Source organism: Lissotriton vulgaris, chromosome 4_1, assembly GCF_964263255.1.
Source record: "Lissotriton vulgaris chromosome 4_1, aLisVul1.2, whole genome shotgun sequence".
Classification (NCBI taxonomy): domain Eukaryota; kingdom Metazoa; phylum Chordata; class Amphibia; order Caudata; family Salamandridae; genus Lissotriton; species Lissotriton vulgaris.
Window position 1 is genome coordinate 232,145,118 of NC_141691.1, and position 21,337 is coordinate 232,166,454.

Sequence of the window (21,337 nt, forward strand, 5' to 3'; positions counted from 1 at the left end):
TGTTTATATTTTTAAAAATAAACATTATTTTTTCCATTTAGTTAACATGTATATTACATTTAAATAATTATGTTAAAGATAATATTAATATTTTATATATTTCATATATATTTTTGTATTTCATTTATATTTTAAAATCAATGTTTTTTACATCTATATTTTTAACTTCAATATTTTCGATTCAATATTTTTGTACTTAACTGTTTAAGTATAGGGAGTTGATATTTTTGCATTCTATATTTTTTTCCGATATTTAATACTTTTTTTTACCATTTTCATGCAGGCTAGTAACAAGATCCTTGCAGCAGCAACACATTATCTTGATTGCCTAGCACAAACACTGCAGACCATGTGGAAATGTATGCTTGATATCTTCAAAAGGGCAGTCAACATTGCCAAACATGACACGAGCTCTGTGGTTTCATGAAAAATGTAGTTTCAGAATTTTCCATTCAGTCACCTACGCATGGATCCTCTTCGAGAGATGCACAGCCTTTTGTCAAGCAGCACTGACATTCAAGATTCACAGCCATTCTTTAATTTCATGGGGATTAGCGTAGGACTACAGAGTATTAAGCTTGGCACTCACTCAAGCACATGAAGGTGACTGAACCAGACCATGATGGGATTGGATGGAGCGTCCCAAAGGGTAAGAAAGGGTATAAGGGTATTCAAGAGCATGGTCTAACTCTTAAGGTAGAAAAGTATCAAAGTTGATCAAGGACATTTTTGGGGAACACTTCAAAGGGAAGGAGATGCCCAAAAAGGAGCTGAGCGTTGTAGAGACTCTGCTAATTCGGAGGACCCAGCAGCCCTAAGTTTGAGATCTCCGAATCAAACAAACTTTAATACCACTAAGACCATTATGGAACCACGCTTATCCTACTCGCCCAGGTTATTTCGGTAATTGTTTGAAAAAAACACTGAGGTAGAGGTGGAGGAGGAAAAAGAAGCCTCACTAAGTAAATCCCTGTGTGAGGAAGACTCTAACCCAGAGGTCTTCAAACCTTTGGTTGCCGAGACCCCCCGGTCAACATTTTCTAGCACAAGGACCCCCTCCTGACAAAAATTTCTAAACCTCTAAGTTATGAGGAAGGTGAGGACCAAATTATGCGACAGGCTTCACTAAATTGTGTGAGTAGAAAATGTAAATAATGTTCTGTGATGCTGCGTATTTTGGGGTAGCATTGCTTTATTATTTAGAATTTTTTTTAACACAGTAATACTGAGGAAAGATTTCACCCCATCAGTACCAGTTTATAACCAAAGTACAGCAATTAACATTAGAAAGATGTCTAGTCAACCTGTGTGAAGGGCCTCCCAATCCGCAGGAATACGCGCTGCCACATTAGAAGGTCACCAGGCCATGGCCGGGAGCAGCAAGGGTGCATTCAAACCGTGGTGGTCTTGTGCAGAGTTAAGCAATTTACCCATGCCCCTTTCCTCTCACCCCCTTCCTACCATCCCTTTCTTTTCTCCTCTCCCAACCCCGGATCCCTCTCTCACATTACAGGCAGATGGTTATTTGCCCCAGGACTCCTTTTGGTAACAGTAGCGCACTACAAATGTAAATAATAGGCAGAAGCAGGGCATCCACTAGACCCGAACTTCGGGTGGGGGGGGTTAACACCCCGGGCCAGGTATTGTCCAAGCACTGGTCGCACACGTTGCAACAGTCTTCCCACCTTCTCTATGAATTCCCTCACTACCACTCACCAACAATACACCTCATCTCTATAGCACCTGTCTGACAAACATTTCATTTTTTTATAGCGCTACTCATAGTTTACTCACATTCAGTTCTCTGATGTGCATGGTACATCTTCTTTGTACCAGGCACTTTAACCTTCTGCGCTGTGTGGGTGAGCAATGCAACAGTGTGAGAGTATGGTAGAAGGAGTGACTGCAGGGTGAGTGAGGTGACCATATGAATTTGGGTTCGGCTGTAAGTGCAGAGTGGGACAAATTAGTGCATGGTTAGTGATGGCCTTGCTTGAGTGAGCTACAGATTGAGCAGTAAGGGGGGGACAGGTGAGTGGGTGCAGGGTGAGAAGTGTGCTTGTGTGACTGCAGGGTGAGGTACTGAGTGAACAATGCAAGCGAGTGACTGCAGGGTGAGGTACTGAGTGAACAATGCAAGCAAATTTTTACTGCAGAGTGATCACTGTGAGAGCAGGGTGAGCGGGTAAATGTTGTGAGTGCATGGTGATCAGTGTGAGTGCATGGTGATCAGTGTGAGTGCATGGTGATCAGTGTGAGTGCATGGTGATCAGTGAGTGCATGGTGATCAGTGTGAGTGCAGGGTGAGTGGGTGAATAGTGTGAGTGCATGGTGATGAGTGTGAGTGCATTGTGATCAGTGTGAGTGCATTGTGATCACTGTGAGTGGCGGGTGAATGGTGTGAGTGCATTGTGATCAGTGTGAGTGCATTGTGATCAGTGTGAGTGCATTGTGTTCAGTGTGAGTGCATTGTGTTCAGTGTGAGTGCATTGTGATCAGTGTGAGTGCATGGTGATCAGTGAGTGCATGGTGATCAGTGTGAGTGCAGGGTGAGTGGGTGAATAGTGTGAGTGCATGGTGATCAGTGTGAGTGCATGGTGATCAGTGTGAGTGCATTGTGATCAGTGTGAGGGCAGGGTGAGCTGGTGAATGTTGTGAGTGCATTGTGATCACTTTGAGTGCAGGGTGAGCGGGTGAATAGTGTGAGTGCGTGGGGATCAGTGTGAGTGCATTGTGATCACTGAGTGCAGGGTGAGCGGGTGAATAGTGTGAGTGCATGGTGATCAGTGTGAGTGCATGGTGATCAGTGTGAGTGCATGGTGATCAGTGTGAGTGCATGGTGATCAGTGTGAGTACATGGTGATCAGTGTGAGTGCATGGTGATCAGTGTGAGTACATGGTGATCAGTGTGAGTACATGGTGATCAGTGTGAGTGCATTGTGATCAGTGTGAGTACATGGTGATCAGTGTGAGTACATGGTGATCAGTGTGAGTACATGGCGATCAGTGTGAGTGCATTGTTATCAGTGTGAGTGCATGGTGATCAGTGTGAGTGCATTGTGATCAGTGTGAGTGCATTGTGATTGCTGTGAGTGCAGGGTGAGCGGGTGAATAGTGTGAGTGCGTGGGGATCAGTGTGAGTGCATTGTGATCACTGAGTGCAGGGTGAGCGGGTGAATAGTGTGAGTGCATGGTGATCAGTGTGAGTGCATGGTGATCAGTGTGAGTGCATGGTGATCAGTGTGAGTGCATGGTGATCAGTGTGAGTACATGGTGATCAGTGTGAGTGCATGGTGATCAGTGTGAGTACATGGTGATCAGTGTGAGTACATGGTGATCAGTGTGAGTACATGGCGATCAGTGTGAGTGCATTGTGATCAGTGTGAGTGCATGGTGATCAGTGTGAGTGCATTGTGATCAGTGTGAGTGCATTGTGATCGCTGTGAGTGCAGGGTGAGCGGGTGAATGTTGTGACTGCATTGTGATCAGTGTGAGTGCATTGTGATCGCTATGAGTGCATGGTGATTGCTATGAGTGCATGGTGATCGCTATGAGTGCATGGTGATCAGTGTGAGTGCATGGTGATCAGTGTGAGTGCATGGTGATCAGTGTGAGTGCACGGTGATCAGTGGGTGTGCATTGTGATCGCTGGGAGTGCAGGGTGAACGTGAAAGTGAAGGTGAGAATGAGAAGTGAGTATTTTGAAAGCAGGGTGCATTCCCAGAAACTTGAAGCGTAGGGTTCAACTATTGCTATAATGGCATTAATCAGGGTTCGAGGGTGGAGGAAATAAATAATGTGCTGATCCTGCAACAAACTTCCAGTCTAAGGATTAGGGTTACCAGCTCATTATCACCTACAGCTGTATTTTTTGCACTTATCTGTGAATACTTAGAACAGCAAATATAAATAGAAAGCACTTTTAATTGTGTTCTAGGGATGCCTCAATGATCCATGACTAATAATTAAAGAACATAAAGACAGAAAAGTCACATCACTAATTAATACATACTTTTTTATTTATAACTCAATTTAGTGTCAAGAGCAGGTCTCTGCAGGATCTTTAAACAACACATAGCAGGCATGTTTCTTTTGGCAACCCAACTTTATATTTCTTTACATTAAATGCATTCTCACACAACAGCAGTAAGTGTAAAAATACGAATGTAAGGATCAGGCAGAGTGGGGGCCCAGGGGGGTACTGGAACCATAAAAAACTAAGCTTTGGTAATCAGTTAACAAAGGCATGTAAATATGCTAACAGTCTTTAATGACCTGTGAAAAACTCAGCCGGAGATAAGACTCCAGACACTGCCCAGCGAGGCCCCAGGAGCTCGTACTCTGCAGCAGCCTGGGCTGAGACACAGGATGGGGGAGGAGGGGGGCTGAAGCCCTGGAGGCCAGGGCAGAAGTAACACCATGAAGGCGCGACCCCCTTTGCATCGCTCCACGGCCCCCCTGGGGGTCGCGCCCCACAGTTTGAAGACCCCTGCTCTAACCATAGGAAAAACTGTTCCAAACAGAAAGAAAGACTGGAAAATTCCTATGTTATTTGGAACTGATTTAGCATGCCCATCATTGCATAGCCTGGCGGTTACGGGAACCTCCAGTGCATCTATGTTAGAGGCAATGTTTCCTCTATTTTTCTTCCTCTGTGTGCGGCAGTGGAGGGTCTCTGTGCACTGCAACCATGGCTATGTGCACCAGGAACCGAACCGCGCGTGTCTGCAGCGCCAAATGGCACTCAAAACGTTTACTTTAAATAGTGAAAAGATGGTGCATTTTCACACATACAGCACCACAATAAGTGTCTTAAGGGCAGTTTGCAAATTTATAGTATTGCTTGTATTTTCATTGTTGTGTCTGAGACTACTGTTGTCTGTCTTCCCCGCTGCCTGTACGTGGTCAGTGCCCCTTTTTCTTCCCTCTGTTCCCCTCGCTGTCCCTGTGCTCTCTCTGCCCGGTCTTTCCTTCTGTACCCCTCGCTGCCTGTGTCTCTGCCCAGTTTTCCCTTCTGTTCTTCTCACTGCCCCTGTGCCTCTCTGCCCGTTCTTCCTTCTGTTCTTAGCTGCCGCTATATTTCTGTATTCTGTATTTTGCCTCTGTGCCATTAGTATTTTGTGCCTGTCTGCCATATGTGCACTCGTTTTTGTGCCCCTTTTGCCTTCTGTTCCACTCATTTTACCCTTGTTTTTGTGCCTTTCTGCCCCCTGTTCCACTTGTTTTTTTGTGCCTTTCTGCCCTCTGTTCGACTCGTTTTTCCCTAGTTTTTTGTGCCCTTCTGCCCTCTGTTCCCCTTGTTTTTGTGCCCTTCTGCCCTCTGTCCCACTCGTTTTTGTGCCTTTCTGCCCTCTGTCCCACTCGTTTTTGTGCCTTTCTGCCCTCTGTCCCACTCGTTTTTGTGCACTTCTGCCCTCTGTTCCACTCGTTTTTGTGCCCTTCTGCCATCACTTCCACTCGCTTTTGTGCCCTTCCGCCCTCTGTCCCACTCGTTTTTGTGCTCTCTGCCCTCTGTCCCACTCATTTTTGTGGCTTTCTGCCCTCTGTCCCACTCGTTTTTGTGCCCTACTGCCCTCTGTCCCACTCGTTTTTGTGCCCTTCTGCCCTCTGTTCCACTCGTTTTTCCCTCGTTTTTTGTGCCCTTGTGCCCTCTGTTCTACTCATTTTTTGTGCCTGTCTGCTCTCTGTTCCACCAATTTTTCCCTCATTTTTTGTGCCCTTCTACCCTCTGTTCCACTCATTTTTTGTGCCTTTCTGCCCTCTGTCCCACTCGTTTTTGTGCCCTTCTGCCCTCTGTCCCACTCGTTTTTGTGCCTTTCTGCCCTCAGTTCCACTCGTTTTTGTGCCCTTCTGCCCTCTGTCCCACTCGTTTTTGTGCCTTTTTGTCCTCCGTTCCACTTGTTTTTGTGCCTTTCTGCCCTCTGTCCCACTCGTTTTTGTGCCCTTCTGCCCTCTGTTCCACTCGTTTTTGTGGCCTTCTGCCCCCAGTTCCACTCATTTTTGTGCCCTTTTGCCCTCAGTTCCACTCGTTTTTCTGCTCTCTGCCCTCTGTACTAGTCGTTTTTGTGCCCTTCTGCCCTTTGTTCCACTCGTTTTTGTGCCCTTCTGCCCTCTGTGCCACTCATTTTTGTGCCCTTCTGCCCTCAGTTCCACTAGTTTTTGTGCTCTCTGCCCTCTGTTCCACTCATTTTTGTGCCCTTCTGCCCTCTGTCCCACTTGTTTTTGTGACATTCTGCCCTCAGTTCCACTCGTTTTTGTGCCCTTCTGCCATCTGTCCCACTCGTTTTTGTGCACTTCTGCCCTCTGTCCCACTTGTTTTTGTGCCCTTCTGCCCTCTGTTCCACTCGTTTTTCCCCTTGTTTTTGTGCCCCTTTTGCCTTCTGTTCTGCTCGTTTCCCCAGCTGCTGTGCCCCCTGCAACCCCGCCCCCCTGTCTGCCCACTGTGGCCTTTTGTTTAAGTATTGCTGTTAATCAGAGCCCCTTCACGGGCTCTGATTGACAGCAATACTTAAACAAAAGACCACAGTCTGCCTGCGCTTTACTAACAAAAGCGTGGAGACAGTTTCCAAACACAGTGTGTTCTAAAGTACGCGCTGTGTTTGGAAACTGACTACGCTTTTGTTAGTAAAGCGCGGGGAAGACTGTGGCCTTTTGTTTAAGTTTTGTTGTTAATCGGAGCCCGTGAAGGGGCTCTGATTAACAGCAATACTTAAAGAAAAGGCCACAGTCTGCCCCACGCTCCCACAAGCCCCACCAGCCCCCCGCCTCCTTACCTGCACTGCTCACTTGCCTCATGTTCGCGCTGCTCGCTTCTTTCAAGCAGCCGGTGGCGCGACTCTCTCTTGCAAAGTCCTGTGTGCGCACTATACGCGAGGCGGTGCGCGGTGGCGTGAGGGGAGGTGCGCGCGTGCGCGCGCCCTAGAGGAAACGGTGGTTAGAGGTTATGTTGGTGCTCCAGAAAACCTTGCAGTCTTAAACAATGAAATCTTAAAAACACAAAGTGTGCAGTTTAAGAATATGATCGGGGAGCTGACACAAATTAAAGGTTTAATGCCCTCTTTAGTTAGGCCAGTAGGAGACCATCAGGAAACAAAAGTTGGTGGGGAGGAAGAAGTTGCAAGGAATATCCAAACACAGAAGGATAAACCAACGGTATATATATATATATACATATATATATATATATGATCATAAAATGACATGGGGAAAGGAGGATTAACAAACAATACATCCCGCAGCCAAGTAAGGGGAGAAAATGCCCAAAAAACACCAACTCTTAAGGCGACAGGTTAATGGGACAGGAGTAACGCCAGAACAAAGGTCAACTGGTAGGAAAGTAACCCCAATCTAAAAAGATACGTTTTGCCGAAACCACCTGTTGTCCAGAACTACAAAGTCGGCGATAAAAGGTAAAAGCACTTTAAAGAGCTCTAAAGATACCTTGAGGAAATCTCCAGGGAAGATAAAGAGGTAGTCGTAGAAAGAGAGTTGGGTAAGTCTCTAGGCGTAGGATCTAGTATCCTAAACTTTGGTAGGTGCCTTAGGAAGAGAGGTATTGAAGAGAACATTGGCGAAGAAGGGAAGATATGAAAGATGGTTGCCCACCAGGAATACAGTTAGAACGATACTTGGACCTATGGCTTTTTTTGGAGCCTATAGGGCAGGGAAAAGAGTTAGAAAACGAAGCCCCCTAAATTGCTCTCAACTTCTCTCTTCATTTTCAAAATATGCAAGCCTACGATATGTTAGCTCAGAAGACCTTAAAGCAGTAGGGTTTATAGTAAACACCAAAGGGGGGAGAACTAAGGTTCTACTTCACTCAGCACTAGTAAAAAGCAGAACCCGAGATGTTAAATGAAGGCATTAGAATAATAAAAAGGAGGAAATGCTGACTGATAAACAAGGGAAACCTTTTCTCAGGAACCGTGCTGGGTTGGGAGAATGGCAAATAAGAATGATTAACTCCGGTTGGGGTAAGAAGGAAGATTTTGAAATTACACTAGCCCCTAAGGATCTAGGGTGTGATGATGAAGATGCGTTGGTCGGGAATAGATATAGAGAGTTAGCATATATGGAATGTGAAGAAGATGGGTACCTGAGTGATATTGATTAGGAGCTTGGGTCATTGCACAGCCTGTCCATATTATCTTGAAATGTTAATGGTTATAAAAGAAAAGTGCTCCAGGAAAGTTTTAAAAACATTCTTAAGAATACTGACATGGTGTGATTACAGGAGACCTGGCTGTGCGACAAAACCCTATTCACAAAAGGGTTTACCCACCATTTGAAACCAGCAAAAAAGAACTCATTTGGTAGAACGTCAGGTGGTCAACAGACGTTGGTATCCCCAAAGATTGCCAGAAAAATGTGGGCGCAAGGTAGCAGAGTGCAGACACTTAATAATAACCCATGCTATGAAGGTATATGTATTGGCAATGTATATATCCAGAAGGGAAAGGGAAATGATTATAAGGTGGACCTTGAAAGTTTAAAAAAGGATATGAAGGTCATATATGATACCTACCCGAAAGATGTGCTCCTGATGTTGGGTGATTTTAAACACACACTAAACCCCTTAACAACAGATTCATGGTGCAGAGAATTGTTAAGAGCCTACAATATAGAGACCACTAAGTTCCCCAGCTGTGACATTTCACCCCAATATGTGGAGCTTAGACAATTGTTGGATTCTATGGGCCTGGTATGTGTAAATTGTAGAATGGAAGCGGATCGGCCGGCTAGGCGCACCATTACAATAGGGCAGCAAATGCTTCCAATAGATTACGTGTTTACACAGGCATGGAGCTTCGAATTATTAAAGCACTTTGAAGTAGTAAGGGTGGAAGGTAGTGATCATTACCCATTGTTGACAAAACTATACGCAAAAAGTGTTTCTCAGAGACAAACAGCCATTCAAGTACAGATAGAATACCCTAAGCGACTCACAACCCGTATTACAGAAGAACGTATTAAAAAACTAAGTGCAGTCCAGTGTACACTCACATTAGAAAAATGACCACCTGAGGATGATAATACCTGGTATGAAAATATAATAGGGAAATTGGTAGAATGCCTCAGGATACAAATTAAATGTGGTAATCCTGAGACAGCAAGTAAGGAAAGTTCTCACATTAATAACAGTCCATGGTTTGATGAAGTAAAAGCCAGCATTAGGCAAAAGGAAAGAAACCTTAAAGGTGGACACAACAACGAACTGTCACTTAACCTTCAGAAACTAAGGTCAAAATACAAAGCAATCATTAGGAATAAAAAAAGAATCTATAAGAATAGATGTTGGGTGAAATTATTAGATGTAATCGAAGAAAAAAATGTGAAAGGCTTCTGGAAACTAGTACAGGAAAGCACCGGTAAAGTTTTAGAGTCCCTGCAGTGCTCTGTACCAGAGGATAAATGGGTGGACTATCTGGGGGAAATCTATGGGAAGTGGCCAAGGAGGGATAAAATGAATACTATTGCATGGCCAGGCATAAGGGAAGAAGTAAAAGATAATCTCTCCCCAGTCACATTAGGAATATAATATCCAGTCTAAACTGAACTCAAGCCGCCGGCCAAGATAACTTGGCAGCTGTTATTATAAAAACGAAGCCAGAGTGTTGGTCGGAGTTCTTTGCGAAGATCTTGGTCAAGATGGCCGCGGAGTGGGAGCTCTGTGTAGGAGCTCTTGGGTTAGGGATCACCAAATTGGTTTAAATCCCAAGTAATTAACCCCAGTACCGCCATCGGACACCGTAACCGACCACCGGACACCGGAACATACCTTGGGACATCCGGTCATCGAGGAACAGCACCGAACACTGACACCAGAACAACGAACACTGATCACTGGACCCCCGATCAACTAACCCACATAACAAGAAGACTGCTGGGGCCACGGAGAACGGACTGCCGCCTGCACGAACTGCGCTGCTGCGGGGACTACATCGCTGAGTTGCCGACACTCGCGTGGCTGCCCTTCTGGAAATATGCCCGATCTCCTTTGACGTGGGATATCGCATCTGAGGGTCCGGAACACCGCCAGATCTGGGAGGGATACTGGAGCGGAAAGAGCGCCGGGATTGGCATGTCAGAGGGAGCAGTGTGCGAGCGGACCTCGGTGAGGAGCGCTGGACGAGTCAGGAGAGCGCGATCAATGAGCACCGAGAAACTGAGGGGCTGGAGCGGAGGAACCGCGAGCGTTCGGCAGTTCAGCAGCGTTGCGCCGAACGGATCTCGCTCCCTCGGGTGAGTGGATTGAGGAGAGGGGGACACAGAGAGCATGTTGATGAGCCGCGGAACAATGCCTGAGTGTTGTGAATAGTTTGGGTTGGAGAAACGATAGAGGGAGAAACGACCCGCCGCGCCTGACCCTAAGATGGCGACCGCTACAGACATAGGTTACTGAGTTTTGGTTATTCTACAGGGGAGAGCAGCGAACTGACCGTTCCCATCCCGAGCTGAGGAGTAAAGGAGTGCAACAGAACAGGGCCTGCTGAAAAATGGAGACATACACCTTAAACGGTGAAAACAGCAGACAGTATAGATAGAACTGCCCTGCTTGAATCAAAAACGGCAGCCAACTTCAAACAATCAAAGGAGTTTGGAACACTATAATCAATAACTAGGACAACATTGAGGAGGTCTACAGCTCCCCCTCCAGAGGCCCATGAGATAATGGAATAAGTACCCAGGAGAGAAACATAAGCTACGGCAGGGAACTTAACTCAAGTGATAATTTAGGGCTAGCCTTGCCTGATCCTAAGATGGCGGCCGTCGCAGACGTTAAGAGTGGCAAATATGGACAACAAACCAGAAAAACATGACCCACCTTTCCTGAATCGAGAATTGTGGCTATAGCGTTTTAATCTGCGAGCATAACTGTAATCCCTTACTATAAACACCGGACTAGAGAAATATAAGGCAAGTGAGGACAACAAAACAGAAAATCCAGGACCTATCTTTAACTGAAACGAGAATTGTGGCTAGAGCGTTTTTATCTGCGCTCATAACTGCAATCCCTATCGCTAAACATCTGACCTGACTGATGATTCAAGAGCGTTTTAATTTGCGCTCATAACTGCAATCCCTATCGCTAAACATCTGACCTGACTGATGATCCAAGGAGAAAAGAATAACAACTTATAAATAACGCACATCACTTGAGAAGCTTTACCACAGGGTGAAGTAACTCAAATTGCAAAGATGACCGATTACAATCTAGAAGCGGTGGGCTGCAACGCACATATCATAAAATATCCAAACCACCTATCCAAGACCGCAATTAAGAAATACAAGCACAATCTAATGAGGAAAAATCCCGACATATTGATATCTGACCCCTCCTTCAACATGGACAAAGGCAAGATCATAAACGACCTAATATTCTTCACCAGAAGAACGGCAAAATGGCGCACCGTCATCACAGAGATGCTTAACATAAAAAGCATTAGCAATATCCCACATGGCACAAAACTAGTGACCACACCTTCTACAAGGCTAGGAGCAGACCTTTGCATAACCTTGTACAAGAACGGAATAGTGCTTATACAAGCAGCCAACAACGAGTTAGTAAAATTTGATAACATATTCTCAAAATTAAAAGAAAGAGTAGAGTAGCTAAAGGTTCAACATCGGCAGAATACACAAGCGGACACCCTAAATACTACCTACTCTATCGCCACAGCTGGAATTATACCCAGAGAATCGCAAGCTCAACAACACGAAACAACAACAAGAGTCACAGAAATGTTACTACCTAGAGAACCCCAACGTCCCCTACACTCAACTCCTCCAAGTGACACAACGGATCCAGTAACCAGTCTGGACGGAGAGGACTCAGAGAGCAGAACAACACCTATAACATTCGATAATACCCCAACAACAAATAGACTGATAAGTGAACCTGCAAAGCTCGACCAGGAGATGGATCCACAACGAACAACAGCACAAGAAAAAATAAAGGAGAGTGAGGAAAGTCTGGAGGAAGAGGAGACAAAGAGAACTAAATCACTGACGATGTTGGGCAACTCCACCACAGAGCAAGCACAAAGGAAAGAATCAACGCCACGCTCACAGGAGAAGTCCTCGCCTTCCAGTACATCTCACAGTAAGATTCGTCTTGGAAGATGGGATACGGGAGAGGCCACCCTTTCGTTAACCTTCTCAGACAAGGAAGAGACCACCCTTCCATTAACCTCCCCTTACTCGTCACAAACCCAAGACAGGACCACGCGAAACTCCATGCGCCAAGAAGTGACGGAAAGAACCTATGACTCAGATACCACCTCACACAGCCCACAGAACATAGACGCTGGCAACAGTAATGATGACAATAGGAAATGGAACTCTGGGCAAAGATTCGACTCTAGATACAGGATCACAAACGGTAAACTCCAAAAGGAGAGGAGGAACACATATTACAAATCACCACAGACCCGGAGAGATATCAACGGTCTACAGGAACAAATTGATAATATGGCACTAGATATATTAAACAAGCTGAAAGCACTGGAAAAGTCAATGGAAATCACAGTAAGCACACACTCCAAAGTCGAATACATCCTAAAGCTAATACATAATTTGCAAAGAAAGTGGAGGGAGATAGCCATGCCACTATCCAATAGACACAAGCGACCAAACAGAATCACCAGTTATTTATCAGAAGACGATATCCTGGCACTGCTACTGACTTACGAGCCCCCTGAGCGCAGGCGAGGGGAAGAGATAAGGACAGTTCCGATCGATGCTAATAGATCATCCAGACACAGAGAAGGGAAACTCAAACTTAACAACCTACAAAAAATCCAGGTATCCAACAACCTGGGTGAACGAAACCCTAAAATCACTAGAAAACCTTTGAAATGCTTTCTGATCAACTGTAGGTCGGCAGTAAAACATGCATCAGCAATCGTGGCCCATATAATTAGCCAAGAAATTGACATTGCAATCCTAATAGAAACATGGCTAACTGAGTCATCGTCCCCAATCATGGATCTGTTAGTGCCCCCCGAATACAACATAGTAAGACTAGACAGACCAAAAAGGATAGGAGGTGGCATAGCCTGCATACACCGATCGGACATAGAAACTCACCAAATACAGTCCGACTCGCAAGAAGCCTGCAAATACTTAGGTCTGAACTCCCGATCAGCAGACAAACAAAGATGCAACTTACATGTGGTATACCATCCTCCGGGAAATAATGCTACTGTTATCGACCAGCTGATGGAGATCATCACGGTCAACTCGAACAGTCACTCAAACGACATATTCCTGGGGGATTTTAATTTACACTGGGACAACAAAAAAGACAAACAGATCTGCGCTCTCAACGACTTGTTGTATGAACTAAATCTCACCCAAGCCTGTAATCAGGCAACACACGCCAAAGGAGCAACATTAGACTGGATAATATCAAGAAAAGATAACATACAGATCCAGTCAGTTGTGCCATGTGACTGGTCCGACCATCAAGCCATAACCTTCCTAATACCCACAGTAAATAGGAAAAAGACCGTGCAACCGATTAAACCCAAAAAGTGGACCCGGGACATAAAAGACTCAAATGTGGAACAGCTAGTGGAAGGCTGTGAGAAAGATCTGAACCCACCTAGCAACTTACGGAATGTGAATGATCTGACGGAACACTACACGGCGACTATAACAAAAATAGTCAGTACGACCATGCCACTAAAGCTGAAAAGAACAAGAGGAAAGGACAAAAACCCCTGGTTCAACGAAACGCTGAACGATGACAGGCGAAAACTAATGCTTGCAGAAAGAAGATGGAGACAAAACCCTACAACCCCAGAACTTGAATCGCTCAGAAAAATCAGGAACGAGTACAACAAAAAGATCCTCAAATCCAAAAAAGAATTCATCAGATCAGAGCTAGATAATGCCAAAAACAGGCCGCGGAAACTATTCGAAATTTTAAAACAGCAATCCAACAAACTGGCCAAATCGGCCCAAGAAACAACAAAAACTCAGCTGAGCTGTGAAGAATTTGCTACCTTCTTCACCAACAAAGCTAACACTTTGGAAATAGAACTCAAGACGGCAGCAGACAACCTGCCAACCGATCAAAAGACAAAGTGCAATAATACCCTAACAAAGAACCAAGAAGAAGCAAAAAACGAAGCACATTGGGACACCTTTGAATTATACGATCAGATTGCGATAGCCAAGATATTATCGGATACTAGACCAAACAACCACTACAATTACCCACTCCCGGCAAAATGTCTACAAAGGATAAATCACATCATCACCCCAATATGGACCGAAATAATAAATGCCTCGCTCGCACAAGGGATCCTACCAGATTGCTTAAAAACAGGACAAGTTGTTCCTATCATCAAGAAACCAACAGCAGATTCTGTGGATCCGAATAATTTTCGCCCAGTTACCAATATTCCCCTACTGGCAAAAGTAATGGAGAAATGGTTTCTAAACCAATTGAACCTCCAGATCACGAATTTTAAGCTATTAGACGACAGCCAATCGGGTTTCAGATCCGGACACAGCACAGAAACGGCAATCCTTCACATCGTTGATGATGCATTACAGGCTCTAGACAGGAACAGAACATGTCTACTAGTACTACTAGATCTGTCCTCTGCGTTTGACACGGTAAACCATGTAAAATTACTAAGCAGATTGAATAACAGGATGGGAATGTCGGGTAAGGTGCTGAAATGGTTTGGATCCTTCCTCCAGAACAGAACTCAAAGATTTTTAATTACTCAATCTCTTCTCCATCATACCCTAATGAGATCGGCGTCCCTCATGGGTCCACACTATCCCCATCACTCTTCAACCTCTATGTCGAACCTCTCACAGAAATTCTTCGGGACGCAAACATTTCGTATCATATGTACGCAGACGATACACAGATTTACATCAAGATCGCATCCCTGGAAGATATCATTCTTATGAATGAGGCTTAAAAAAGACACTAAGCTGGCTGACCAGCAATCATCTGAAACTAAATGCACAAAAGACTGAGTTCCTATTAATCATTCCACCAAAAAAACGCACGGAAGTGAAAGAATGGACCAACTTGATCACAGCTTTAAACTGCACCCCTACCATAGTGGACTCAGCGAAATCTTTAGGAATCACACTAGATAAGAATCTAGACATGAAAGCCCATATCAAATCAATGGCAAAGAGTGCCCGCTTTCACTTGAACTATATCAGGAAACTGAAACCATTCATCTCTACTGCAGACCTCAAATGTGCAGTACAGTCCTTGGTTATTTCGAGGATCGAATATGGATGTACTACATTAGCAGGACTGCCAAAAATCTCCACAGCACCACTCAAAACATGTCTCAACGCAGCTGCTAGACTCATTACCGGGTCGAGGAAATTTGACCATATCACGCCACACCTGAAATCGCTAAACGGGCTCCCATATGAAGCCAGAATCCTATTCAAATTAGCGTGTATCACACAAAAAGCAATCCACCACAAAACACCAAGATACCTGGCACAGAAATTAGAGCTATCGGGAGGAAGCAGACCGGCCAGGAAGGCTAAGGAGTTACTGTTGAGACCACCGATTTTCCAGAAGAGGAAAACATATGACAGAGCGTTTTCAGGGACAGCGCCCAGAATCTGGAACTCTCTCCCTCCTAATATTAGGAACATTTCTAACACGGCCACCTTCAAAAGGGAAGCGAAGACCTTCCTAATGAGTAAGTTCCTCAATTAGACAAGAAAAAGCAGTACCAACAACGATACAGAAGGAGGCCAAAACGGAAATCAAACGGGGAAAGGAGAAAATCTGTCAGTATGATGAAGATAATCTGAAGGTTCTCCACTTACCTGTAATTATTGAAGGTCTAGTGCACAGACAATGTGGATCCTAGACTACAGTAGTACGAATTAAATGTGGTGCCAAATAGAATAGCTCTAGGATAACATCTTTGGCATTCAGAGACTGAAACTTTATAGACTTGTAATCCTAACGATGGCAAATACTATCGTAAGAATGTATCGCCCCTTAGCACATCTTTGATTTATTACCTCACAGACTGATTCCTAACCTACCTCATAGCTATATGGAACGTTTTGTTACACTGTATTTATACCTACCTACATCTTCATATTTATGGTTATGTCTACGTAAGGTGTATCTCTAAAATACCGTGTGTTATTCTACCTCATGTTATCTTATATTAGCATATCTGTATCGCTAAACTACCTCATGCTATTCTACCTCATGTTATTCTATATTGGTTTTTTCTGTAAAGCGCTCTGATACCCAAGGGTCAAGTCCGCGCTATATAAAACTTTCTGATAAATAAATAAATAAATAGTTCCAGGGGATCCTTAACACAGGGGTCGTGCCGGAAAGGGGCAATTGTAAGACCTATATACAGCAAAGGTGACATAAATGCCCCAAAAAACTATTGGTTAATACATCTCCTGGACATAGGTGAAAAAATATTTGCCAAAGTAATCATGAGGTTACTTAAGGACTGGGCAGATGAAAAAACAGATAGTGCCCCCAGAACAGGGAGGGTTCAAAGAGGAACACTCAACAGTTGATCAGTGTTTTGCTCTCTGGTCCATTGCGCAGAAGTCGATCAAGCAGAGGGGCAGTTTGTCCTGCTGCTTTGTGGATTTCGGCGCAGCATTTGATCTTGTTAACAAGGAGCAGCTGTGGGTGACCTTGTTAGGGTAATAATATCCAAGGCGACTTATTGGTCTTGATCAGAGCCCTGCATACAGAAAACTGGTCCCAGATAATCTTGGATGAGGACATAAGTTTGTCTTGGAAGATCCAGATTGGTAATGGGCTGAGACAGGGGTGCGTACTTGCCCCCTTGCTTTTCTCCCTGTTTATAGCAGACCTGCCCCTAGCATTAAGTAACATTAGAGGGGCACGCTCGAAACTAGGAGGAAATCATATCTCTTGTTTACTATACTCGGATGACCTGGTAATTATGGAGCAGACAGAGATTGGTCTACAAAGAAAATTAAACATGTTTAAAGAATACTGCCAAATTAAAAAAATTGTTGTGAACATGGAGAAGACTAAGATCCTATGTTTTGGAAATAGAAAAACAACGTTTTCCTGGTATCAGGGCACTGAGATACTGGAAAAAAGTACAAAATATAGATATCTGGGGATGTAGTTCGAGAGTAGCCTGCAATGGCGTACCCATCTTGATGCATTAAAAATGAGGGCATCGCCTTCAGTGAAGGGATTAAAAAGATTCAATAGTGTGTATGGGGAAATGTCTGATAGACCGGTCTTAAAGGCCTATCTAGCAATGGTCCCTCCACAATTATTGTATGGTGCAGATGTTTTCTATCTGAGTGGTAAAAGTGGATGGGACAAAGAGGAGGGAAACATTCTTAAAAGCCTGTTCTCGCTGCCTAGATCTTCTATGGTACAAGCAGTGAGACTATAATTGGGAATCACCTCATGAGGTATAACAGTCTGCATGGCGTTCTTACGTCTGTGCAGTGCTTGAGATCCGGCGAGGACCAAAAAATCTCGCAGTGGTGTAAGAACAAAATTGCCAACAGTGATCTGACCTGGGCAAAAGAGACTAGAGCCATAATCAATGAAGCGTGTGATATGTTAAAGCTACAGTTATGCTCTATGTCCCTCTATTTAAAGATAAATAAGAATGAACTTAGGAGACTGGGAAAAGAAGTTTCTCGAACCCTGGACCAGGATTACCTCTTGCGGAAAAGCTCAGTTTCCCATATGGCCTCAGCGTGGCAAAATAAACTAAATGACCCCTATATTGACAGGCTACCTAGCTGTCTGCTAATGCGTGAAGTGTTAAGACTGAGAATTGGGGTAAATCCTTGCTACGCGAATAAAGGGGTAAAAAACTCAATGATAAACAGCAATGAAAAATGCACCTGCACTTTAGGAACTGTAGCAGGGTTTCCGTTCTCCCACAGAACTGTGCATAGAGATCTAGAACCTCAGTGAGTTAGGATGATCCAAAACTCATCTCAGTGTCAGAAATCTCCTTACCTAGCTAGCTACAGTGTCTCATGGATCATTATGGAATGAACCATGTCTTAGACAAACCAGAACATGATCTTTAGAATACCTCAGGAATCGTGGAACACATGAACACTCTTTCGTTATATAATCATTTCAAACCAAAACTGGGAGTCAAAGAACACAAGTGCAAGTTTGAAATATTTATTATTCAATGCAAAGTTCTCAAACGCAGTATCTTGTATAATACCAAAATGCAGATTATAAAAATCAGAGTCAGCAGCATAGTCACTAATCCATAGTAAGCAAAAGGTGCTAGCATGTTATAATGCAAAACCTATAGAAATCGATATCACCTATATTTCGCGCACCCTATCTAGTATATTATTTTATATCTAAGAAGGTCTCATTCGGGCTTTAGCAGGGCGGCCCCATACCTCTCAATGTCAGTAGGAGCAGTTCACATCAACAGCTACCAGCTCTCTCCATGCGCAGCACCAAGTGTCTACGTTCATTCCGTGTAACTCTATCTTAAACCCGCGTAGAGCCCAAAATGTTGGCATCAACATTATTTGTGTTATGTCTCATGTGGTGCGAGGATCAGGCCTCTCAGCAACCTTGTGTTAGGTTAATCTTAGAGTGTGCAGACAGTTGTACCAAGTGTACCAGGCAAAGCTGATAGCATAGAAATAACATATTATTCTCAAATAAACCACCTCACCGCTTCTAGGGTGAAAGCTACAACAACAAGTATGTGTCGTGTGCAAAACTGAAGCCGAAGGCAAACCGGCTGTTTAAACATGTAATACACTCATGCTAACTTAACGCAATATATGTAATGAAGTATCCATATGACACCCCCCCATTGGTCCGAGCACCGTCAAACATAAGGGAAAAGGCAATACTAAATCAGACACAACAATTGAAAGCAAAGTTCAATAATCTTGAGCTAAAATATGTATGAATGAATATGTATGAATGCCTACAGTGGCCTCAAATCTAAAAATAAAAACAAAACTTTTGAACCAAAAGTCATCCACCAGGTCTCAAAAATATGAAACGTAGGACCAGGTTTCATCAATTCAAATGTTTGGAAGAGAAAAAAACAAGGCACGTATCCGATTTCCAAAGTCATGTGCCACATTGACGTTATCCCCAGCGACATCACATGATTGTACTCTCCATCAGCTGAACATAGTCCATCCCTCCAATCCAGCGAGGGGAAACTCATATTTCACAACAAAGCATTCCTCCCAGGCATCTCACGATTGGAAAGTATATGCAAAGAAAGTTGCCACAGCCTCCAGCATGAAATCACTGCCATCATCCGAAAATAGTTCAGCAATCCAATTTAGCAATGGGAAAGAACATACGTGCTCCTCCAGCATCGGATCCTCCTGTAACGTCAAAGGACAACTCGGTGGGTTCACCAGATCGCTGTGTGTCAGAAAGGCATCCGCCGCTGCAGAAATCTCCCATTGGCCCAGAACTCCATTTATCGCTGCCAAGGCCATAACTCTCTCGCCAGAACAGATCAACTCGTGAGCCACCACGGGACGCATTAGCTGATCAAAATCGACGTCAGGAGCAGTACTCAAGCATAGGCACAAATCAATGGCCCAATCGAACTCGCAGCTCAGGCAGTGAAACACAGGTTGGACACACGTGAAGTCGGTGAACCGAAATGACAATCTATAGGCCGTGCTTAATGCTGCAAGCGGCAATGTTCCATAGTAATTGAGCATCCGATTACGGCACAGTGTCAGGAGGCGTTGAACGGCGTCTTGCGCAGGATGGGCATCCATGTTTTATGAAGAAAAACACCAACAGAATGCCTGCGGCTACAGCCAGTAACACAGGTAATCCACCAAACAAACTCGAAAAAATAGTGTGGAAAAACGTGGGAATGATACCAAAAACCTTTTCAAACGTAGTCACGAGGCCACTGCTGACTAACTTGAAAAAATGTGCCAGCCCAGTTGTTGAAGAAGCATTAAATATCTGGTGTACCAGCTCGCAGAAATGAAACGGCAAATCAGTATTTAAAAGCGCCTGCACCTCTGTGCGGGTGTTGGCTATGTGAAGGACATAAGTTTCCCGGGCCGAACTCAGGGTCACTTGTTTTTGAGACAAAAGGGCCCTTATTCTGCTTAAACCATTGAATTTTGCTTCCAAGGTTGGAATCCGTGGCCAGATGGAGACATCTGAAGAACCATGCGTGGGTGGGTATAGAACATTCTTGCAGCACACTACACGCTCTGATACAGTTACCACATATGCCACACCAATTAATAAACCACAACATAATTCGTTGTTTAAAAGCAAATAACTACCATTAGCTAATAATGTAAATGTGGGAACCACTGCTGGAACTGGCGTGCCTTTTAAAACACATGCTAAATTTGGACGGTCCTGATTACAAGAACCGTGTAACTGAATGTGTCTGCATATTAATGAATGGTCAGGTGACTGTGTGCATTCCTCACCATTAAGATTCACTTCTTTCCCATCCTTCAGACATCTGTATGTGTATGGTAATGACCATGCCTCATGTAGGAATGCATTGCCTAGTGGTTCATATCGTCCTATAGCAATATACCGCTTACAGTTAGTAAATTTATATAAAGGAAATGGTAATGTAATTAAACCATGAATAAGCCACGTGGCAGTAGTGGTTTCAGCAACAGAAAAAGGCAAGGATTCTAGCTTCTCAATATGTAACATAGAAAATGATGCATCACGCATTGAAAGCATGCGTTGTTTTTCAGTAAGATTAAAAGGGGCGAAAAGGGATGAAACGTTCAATGAGGTCCAGGGAACTCGACCAGCCTTAATCGTCTGTAGAGTCCAGGCAAACTGCATTACAGAACGCAATTGATTTTGACCATGGTATAACGTGGACACTTCATCATGTACAATATCAACAACAGAAGAAACAATATTATCCAATGTGTAAATCCTGGAAGAAAGCATGTTAATACTGTTATCGACCACTGCAAGCACCTTTTCCAAATTTGCTTGATCAATAGCTCTCAGGCGTTTAGCTGCCTCAACTTGTGAAAATTTCCAAATCCCATTGTATATAGTATAAAGAAAGCGTTTAGATCTACCCCTAGCTGGGCCTTTTATGAAATCATTTAGGTCAATATTTTCATTCAACTGGGACAGATGCAGCTTAACTGCAGCCAAAGTGGAATGTTGTAACCAGTTCTGACACAATTTGCCTACTGAATAAGTAGTAACAGTGTGAATCGCTTCAAACCTGGGATCCGGCCTGATGTGTGTAAAACCTTCAGACAAACCCAAAAACCTACGTTGGCAAGCATCAGTGCTTCTTTGCCACAAAAGCCACCCCTCCGGATC